The sequence below is a fragment of the Tiliqua scincoides genome, chromosome 3 (genome assembly GCF_035046505.1).
Source record: "Tiliqua scincoides isolate rTilSci1 chromosome 3, rTilSci1.hap2, whole genome shotgun sequence".
Classification (NCBI taxonomy): Eukaryota; Metazoa; Chordata; class Lepidosauria; order Squamata; family Scincidae; genus Tiliqua; species Tiliqua scincoides.
The window spans coordinates 235,270,415-235,279,046 of NC_089823.1; positions in this window are offsets into that span (position 1 = coordinate 235,270,415).

Consider the following 8,632-nt stretch of genomic DNA (forward strand, 5'->3'; position numbering starts at 1 on the left):
CATAATACCAGAACCAGGGGACATCCACTAAAATTGAGTGTTGGGCGGGTTAGGACAGACAAAAGAAAATATTTCTTTACTCAGCGTGTGGTCGGTCTGTGGAACTCCTTGCCACAGGATGTGGTGCTGGCGTCTAGCCTAGACGCCTTTAAAAGGGGATTGGACAAGTTTCTGGAGGAAAAATCCATTATGGGGTACAAGCCATGATGTGTATGCGCAACCTCCTGATTTTAGAAATGGGTTATGTCAGATGCAAGGGAGGGCACCAGGATGAGGTCTCTTGTTATCTGGTGTGCTCCCTGGGCATTTGGTGGGCCACTGTGGGATACAGGAAGCTGAACTAGATGGGCCTATGGCCTGATCCAGTGGGCTGTTCTTATGTTCTTATGTTCACAAAGCGGTTGACAGAAAAAAATCAAATAACTATAATGTATCTATATCATAAATGTAATTATACATAGCAATTGCTAATCCAGTAAGTGTTTTAGGGTCTAGTCCTATCCAATTTTCCAGTGCCAGTGCAGCCATGCTAATAGGGCATCCTGTGATGGGGAGTCAATCACAGATGCCTCCTCAAAATGTGGGAACATTTGTTCCCTTACCTCGGGGCTGCATTGCAGTTGCACCAGTGCTGGAAAGTTAGATAGGACTGGGCCCCCGGTTTCTTATGATTCCTCTCAATTTCTATTTTTAAATTTTATTTATTTTAAAACATCATACTTCATCTTATAATTAAGAATATTCTCAGGATAGCTTACGGGGATCAAACATAAGTATCTGACAACATTATAGGTTTTCTGACTTACTCTAAGAGCAGGCAGCTGATGAAAAATGACAACTTGTGAGTTCCCCTTAAGCTTCTTGAGCTAAAAAGAGACAGCTGTTGAGTGCTAGCAGCCCCTTATGAGGGCAAGAAACCCACTTGCAAGTGCAGCCTAGGTTATCAGGACGTCTTCTGCAGAAAAATCCACTGAAAAATAAGACCTGTCCAGGAAGATCCACAAAGCTCAAGGAAAGATCATGGAAAGAAAGCATGGGAGCCAGAAGCAGACAGACTGTGAACCTGAAGGTTAGGCAGTAGAACTTGGTGTTGGGCTGATCTTCACTTTGATAAGAGCAGAACTTCTTATGTGCCTGCAAATATACACTAGTGGGATAAGTGGTTGGTTCTACTCATGTGACCGGCTGGCGGCTGCCTTACCCATGTTTACCCTTTGCCCCATGCCTGCTGTAACACCACTAATGTTGTGGTAATTCTACTACAGACATATGCCTTCAGGCAAGAGTCTGTCCTTGGGTTACATCTCCTGGTCAGGATGTGTTCGTTGCTAAACCTCTTGCATCAGTGGAGCGAAAATTATGCCAGCATAGTGCCATTGCCTTGGAAGTACACAACACTGATATAGCAGTAGGACACAGGTGGTAGAAAGAATAAAAATGGGTAGGTTGGATGTGGCAGGACAGGAGCAGAAAGTTTAAGAGATGGTGCAGCATAGTGGCTAAGAAACAGATCGATGATGTGAATCAGGATGTCTCTGGTTCAAATCCCACCTTGACCTTGGCTGGTGCAAGCCAATCCCTCTCAGTCTTAACCAGGGCTGGCCCAGTCATGAGGTGAGGATGGCTGCTTGAGGTTTGGTGCATGTGGCACCCTGGGCATATCAGCCACCTGGGCATATCAGCCACCTTGTCCAGCTCCCATTTCCTCTTCACTTTTCTGCTTTGAATTTAGTGTGGCTGAGAGGGGCTGGAACATGGAAGCTGGAAATAGCACAACCCTGCTTCTGCTTCTCCCAGCTTCCTTGTTCTGCATCCCTCTGCCACATTCTTTCAAAACAGAGAGGCAGAGTGAGGAGGAGGAAACAGGTAAACTGGGGAGTGGTAGGTAGCTGTGGCAATGGTGATCCTAATCCCTGATCAACAGCCCAATCCTATGCATGTCTACTCAGAAGTAAATTCCATTGAGTTCCTTGAACCTTACTTTCAGGTAAGTATGCGTGGGATTGCAGCTTTTGGTAGTGAGAAGTCTCAAGAATGTTTATCAGGTTTGTGGTGTAAATTTACAGATTAAATGCTTTCAAAATCAGACAAGAACAAGTACAATCTCATATTGCAGATTATCTGATCGATGTCTGGGAGTGACTATATTTGTTGTTTTTGCTTTTCCTCATATCATTTTATTGACCATAAGAATAATTGTATGATTTTCATTTGTTTTGTTTTACTATGATTTATGGTTTTAAGCAAATAAAATCAGAACTGAACTCCATGGAAATGCAGTTTCCACTCTTGTCTGAACCTCACTCACTTCATAACATTCAGCACCTCTTGTGGCTGACTGGTATATACCCAAGCTGGGAGACCCTGAAGTGCATCTTTTGAGCTATTTTTTAGCTCCAAGGGCTGGATAAAATCCTCTGGAGGGCTGCATGTGGCCTGCGGCCCAGGGCTTGGAGACTCCTGATCTAGATCATTCCTTTTTTGTGTGTGTGTGTGTAAGCCATGATCTGATTTTCTAAAGCATCAATTTTAGCCTCTAGTTCAAGGACCAGCAACCTTTTCGGGCAAATGGGTCAGTGGTGTTCAATGCAAAGGGTTCAGTAATGATGTGATGATGTCATCACTAATCTTCTGGGTAGCCAAGCTCCTGGAAGCAGCTGCACAAGGCTCAGCTTAGGAGGTGAAGCCCCCCACCCAATTTGCCCCATGTGGCATAGAGGCTCCATAAGCCTGGGCAGGTGGTTCTGTCATGCCCTGCCAAGCATGCAGCAAATTGGACAGGAGGCTTCACCTCCCAAGCTGAGCTCTGTGCAGGTCAGATGACTGGGTGGCGGGCCAATTCTGGCCCATAAAGTGTAGGTTGCCAACCCCTGCTCTGGTTCATTAAAATGATCCCCAGTTTGCCAAATATGTCTGTATTACATTTAGTTTGATTTTGTAGTTGTTTAGTTTCCATCAATAAAATGTCATTGAAGATAAAATATCATTTAAACCCTCTAAAGACAAAAAAGTTGTATTGTCACATAGAAAACAACACCTAAGCTGAACATTCAAGGAGACTGCAGTTTTTACTAATTAATTTATCACTTGTCTGTATATCAAGGTATGTAAACTACAAAAAAATACCACTCATAAACATTCATCCAAGTGAGGCTGCAATTGTATACATGCTTTTCTGGGAGTAAGCCCTATTGAACTCAGTGGGGCTTACTTCTGAGTAGTAGTTGGCAACCTTCAGTCTCGAAAGACTATGGTATCGCGCTCTGAAAGATGGTTCTGGAACAGCGTCTAGTGTGGCTGAAAAGGCCGATTCGGGAGTGAGTCTACTTCTGAGTAGACATACATAGGATTGAGCTGTCAGTTTCTAAGAATCAATCCACTTTGGGTCAGCCACCTACCTTAGCCACAATTCACTGCCTTTGGAATGCTCAGTCTTTGGAATGCTCTTTGGAAGTTATGGGAAAGGTCCACATAACTTCCAAATTGACCCAGTACCATAATAAGCTCATGTTTACACATACATTAATTGTTGCATTAATCTCTCATCTCTCTCAACGTGGTTTTTCTCCAGCACTGCCCACGCAAGTAGTAACAAGGGCAGATTCAAAAGACAAAGGGCCTCTAATGGCTAGCTAATCTCACAATCATCTCATACCATCCTTATCTGAAGGAACAACTGAGTACAAGGAAGGCACAAAGACCCAGTACAAATATCACTGCACATTCTTCTCTTGTACATTCACCAAGAAAAAAAGGCAATTAAGGGAGAACATGACCAAAACCTATAAAACTATGCATGGTGTGGAAAGAGTGAACAGGGCCAACCTTAGGAGCTTTGGGACCCAATGGAGACATTTTTTGTGGACTCTCAGGTGAAGCCAAGGTCTGTGGAATCTTAGGGCGCAATCCTAACCCACATTCCAGCACTGACATAAGGGCAATGCAGTTCTGAGATAAGGGAAAAAGCACTCCCTTACTTTGAGGAGGCCTCTGTGAGGGCCACCCAACTGCAGGATGCAGCACATGTCCCATTAGCACATCAGTGGCAGTGCTGGAAAGTTGGTTAGGATTTGGGCCTTAGAGATATAAAGCCTATAATCAATTTTATTTATGTCTCTATGGTAGAATGGAAAGCAATCAAAATGTGCCTTAAAAAATGCATGTAAGTTAATGGACCAAATGGCTCTAAGAACATTTGAATATAAAATTATATAGAAGTAAGTCTATGAGTAAACAAACAAAATGCGTAGATTACCTTTGAAAAGCAAATAGTTACAAAACCACTTGTTTTAGTGACTGTGATTTAGTAAATTAAATAAATAAATAACCCTATCATAAGGGTGGTATATCCAGCAGCTGTTGTAAATGGAAAATTTGGCCCCACAGGGCACGGAGGGCTTAACCATTTCTCCCTTGTGCTATTTTTCCAGTTGCTCTTCCTCCCCCTCTCCGAGATGGCTGCTATTTGTCCCATAGCACAAAGCGTACTGACTGCATTTGCAATATTTTGAAAAGCTGTGGTAGATCCATGCACACATCTCCAGCTGACTGACTTCTTTCCCCGAGAAGAAAAACAGAGCTAGGAGGGAAAATGAGCTGGAAGAGGGCAGAAGTAACAGAAGTGAGGAAGGAGGACAAAGTTTGTGTATCCATTTGAAATGATCTCACTAGCTTGTTTGAATGTAACATTTTCTTTCTCTCTCTTTTGCTCCGAGTAGCAGCAAGCAGTGCAATATGGAAGGACTGAGCAACCTGTGGCAATTTCTTTCTTGAAAGCTGTAACAAACAAAAATGGTAAGTTGTTGTGAAATGTCAGGGGTTTCACTGGTATCCTCCCCAAAGGAATCATAAAGAAACGTCCCGCAAAGAGAACAAAGGAGATCTCCAAATGTTTCATCCTGCTGGAGGTTTATCCAGCAAGTGAACTCTGGAAGGAGCAATTATACTGTAGTGTTGTTAGATGCAAGGATTCCCCATAATATCTTACATTGGCTTTTGCATCAACCCATGTAAACCCAGAGCCAGCTCAAGATCGCCTGGCACCTGAGGAGGCATGCCAGATGCTTCCCCCCACCTTATGTGGTAATGCACCAGCCTTTGCTCCTCCCACTCTCTGGATTGGAAAAGGTAGAAGGGAATGGAACAGAGACGAAAGACTTGGGTAACTACTACCATATCCCTCTCCTCTACATTGTTCTTTGGCACTGCCCTTTGGCACTGTCCCTCTCTTCCTTCTGTAATTCAGGGAGGCAAGTAGGAGGACAGAGGTGGGTGCCCCCGCCACTCTGCTACCTGACACAACTGCCTCAGTTGGCCTCATAAATGGGCCAGCCCTGCATGAACCTGCATGTGCTTTGATTAGAAGCACTGCACGAACCTGCATGAACCAGCCCTGCATGAACCTGCATGTGCTTTGCAGAAGCTCCAAGTTTAAAGAGATATCTAAAAGAGAGTGCTTTACTGACTCCAATGGCAGAAGCGACTCTTCCTTGCACAGAAGCAGGGTTGCAGAGGACCTGAGTGTGCTATTGGGCAAAGAAACAAGGGAAGACAAGAGTAGATGTGCTGTGAGGAGGTTGAAAAAACTACCAAGCTGACATTACTGCTTTCGTTTGTGAGACTTGTACTATCAGCGTTGAAAAAAATGTCATAGAAGTAGAATTCATTTCTATGGTTACTAGGGAAAGGGTGCAGAACTTGTTTCAACTGCCTATGCCATTTGTCTGTATGCCTCACTGTCTTGCAAGTCAGATACAATCAGGGCCACTGAGAGCTGGCTTTGAGCCAGAGCAAGATGCCTGTTTGTCCCCCCCTACCCTACATAAGAAGCTGACGGAACATACCAAGATCCAGGTCTACAGAGCTTGCGTCCTGAGTACACTTCTGTACTGCAGCGAGTCATGGACTCTTCGCTCACAACAGGAGAGGAAACTGAGCGCTTTCCACATGCGCTGCCTCCGACGCATCCTCGGCATCACCTGGCAGGACAAAGTTCCAAACAACACAGTCCTGGAACGTGCTGGAATCCCTAGAATGTATTCACTGCTGAAACAGAGACGCCTGCGTTGGCTCGGTCATGTCGTGAGAATGGATGATGGCCGGATCCCAAAGGATCTCCTCTATGGAGAACTCGTGCAAGGAAAGCGCCCTACAGGTAGACCACAGCTGCGATACAAGGACATCTGCAAGAGGGATCTGAAGGCCTTAGGGATGGACCTCAACAAGTGGGAAACCCTGGCTTCTGAGCGGCCCGCTTGGAGGCAGGCTGTGCAGCATGGCCTTTCCCAGTTTGAAGAGACACTTTGCCAACAGTCTGAGGCTAAGAGGCAAAGAAGGAAGGCCCATAGCCAGGGAGACAGACCAGGGACAGACTGCACTTGCTCCCGGTGTGGAAGGGATTGTCACTCCCGGATTGGCCTTTTCAGCCACACTAGACGCTGTGCCAGAACCACCTTTCAGAGCGCGATACCATAGTCTTTCGAGACTGAAGGTTGCCAATACATACCCTACATACACGCACCCCACCACCCTCTGACATCCTTACTCTGAGTAGTGCTACTGTGTTTCTTTTCTTCTACTCAGCAAAGTCCTCCAAATTTGCCTTTTCTTCTCCTAATAATACAGGGGCACCCAAGGACTGGCTTTCACTATCTCCCTCATTTGTGATGATTTTGAAACAAAATCCAGGTGAAATAACCTTGCCTGGTTGTTTTTGATTTTTTTTCTTTTTCTCCTTTTCTCTTCTGTGCTCCAGAATTATATTTGTACCCCATACTGTTAATTTCACCTTCAAGCAATGCCAAAACACATGTAGACTTGATCCAATGCCATGTGTTAACATACTAAAGTAAAGGAAGGGGTGTAGCTGACTACTGGGGCCTGGGGATTCTGTGAACTGGAGTAGGTGACCCAGTGGCGTCGCTAGGGGGGTGCGGGCCGCACCGGGTGACGCGCAAGGGGGGGCTGACGCACACTGGGAGGGTGACACGCTAAAATCACGGTGGTTAGGAGTAATACCATTGTGTTATATACCGTTGGATGTGGAATTTCCAGCAGAATGCAATGCAAAAAACGGTGGTGGGTGGGAAGTGCTTCTGAAGTGGAAGGCCAGTGTGTGCAGCTCAGAGTTTCCTGGGCTTGGTGTGTCCTTCCAGGAAAGCACAAAGGCTTAATTGCACTCCAATCAGGGAGGCTCCTGAGTGGACACAAGGTATGGCAGAGTGTGGGTGGCACCCACGCTTAGACCATTGAGCAGAGACATTCTGAGGACAGGGTTTGAAAAAGCAGGTCAGATACTCCGGACACTGGGCAGTTAAGTTTAATTTATTGCGCAGGAAGAGGTATGCTGGTAGGCAAGATTATGCCAGGGTGGGGAGCCTGAATTGCAAGACCTTAGTCACCCAGTCTCCTCTAAGCTGTAGCCTTCCATAGCCCTTATTTAGCTTTATCTTGATTAGAAAGAGCTATGCCTCATCCCCTCCAGGGTGCAGGCCTGACTGATCCTCTGGAGTGTCTGCTAAGGAACCAAGATTGAGTTAGGAAAGACTGTGTGGGTTTGGAAACTGAGGTTGCTGGCAACAGAAGAAAACGTGTAGTGTGTGAACTGGCCCTAGGGACACCATATTCATTGGAGAAATAGCACTGAAGTGGATTAAAGTACTGGAAATGCAACCCAGGTCTTCTCTGTAAGCACCAATGTGTATTAGTACAGTTCAAACATGGAAAAGTGAAACACCTTCAGACCACAAGGACTTGGCCGCAGGAGGTCACCTCAGTGGCGTCACTAGGGTTCGCGTCACCTGTTGCAGGAGGCCAGCACATCACCCCCATGCAGTGGGCGGGGCAAAACTACAGGTGGTGGGCGTGGTGATCTACCATCACCCCGCCCTCACTGATTTTTTGGCTGTAACTTTTCATAGAATAAAGATATTTCAACGCAGTTTGTTTCATTGCATTCTGCATAAAATTACACATTGATTGATATATAACATGATGGTATTCGTTTTGAAAACTGTGATTTTAGTGATTTTGGTCACTAGTGGTGTCACCTCCCCCCAAGGTGTCTAACACCTTATTGGAGCAGTTCTCAAACTTTTAGCACTTGGACCCACTTTTTAAGAGTGACAATCTGTCCAGGACCCATCATAAAGCAAATTAAAATAAATAATTATAAATAAAGTAAAATAAATAAATAAGAGAAAGCCAGCCCTGTTCCACCAAGTGAATTTTCTCTATAACCTGCCTGCAATAACACCCCCCCCCCCAAAAAAAAAAAATCAGTAAGATTTTCACCCCTACCCAGTACCTAGTTCAATTTAAGTTCTTATATTTCACTATCAGGACCAACCTGGCTTTATAAATCTGAGAGCCCAATCCTATGCCTGTCTACTCAGAAGTAAGTGCCATTATAGTCAGTGGAGCTATTTTCATAGTCTATTTTATTTTTGTTTTCCTCACCAGCTGCTGGAGGAATTTAATTTCATGTAATTAAAAAAGGGCTCAATCCTATCCAAGGAGAGTGGGAGAGTAGTTGGATTGGGATCCGCAGGGGTACGTGTGTATAATGTTGGTCAGACTGGTTATTCACTAATTGGTAAAATGATTCTGTTGGCATGCTTACAAAGTTAAAAAC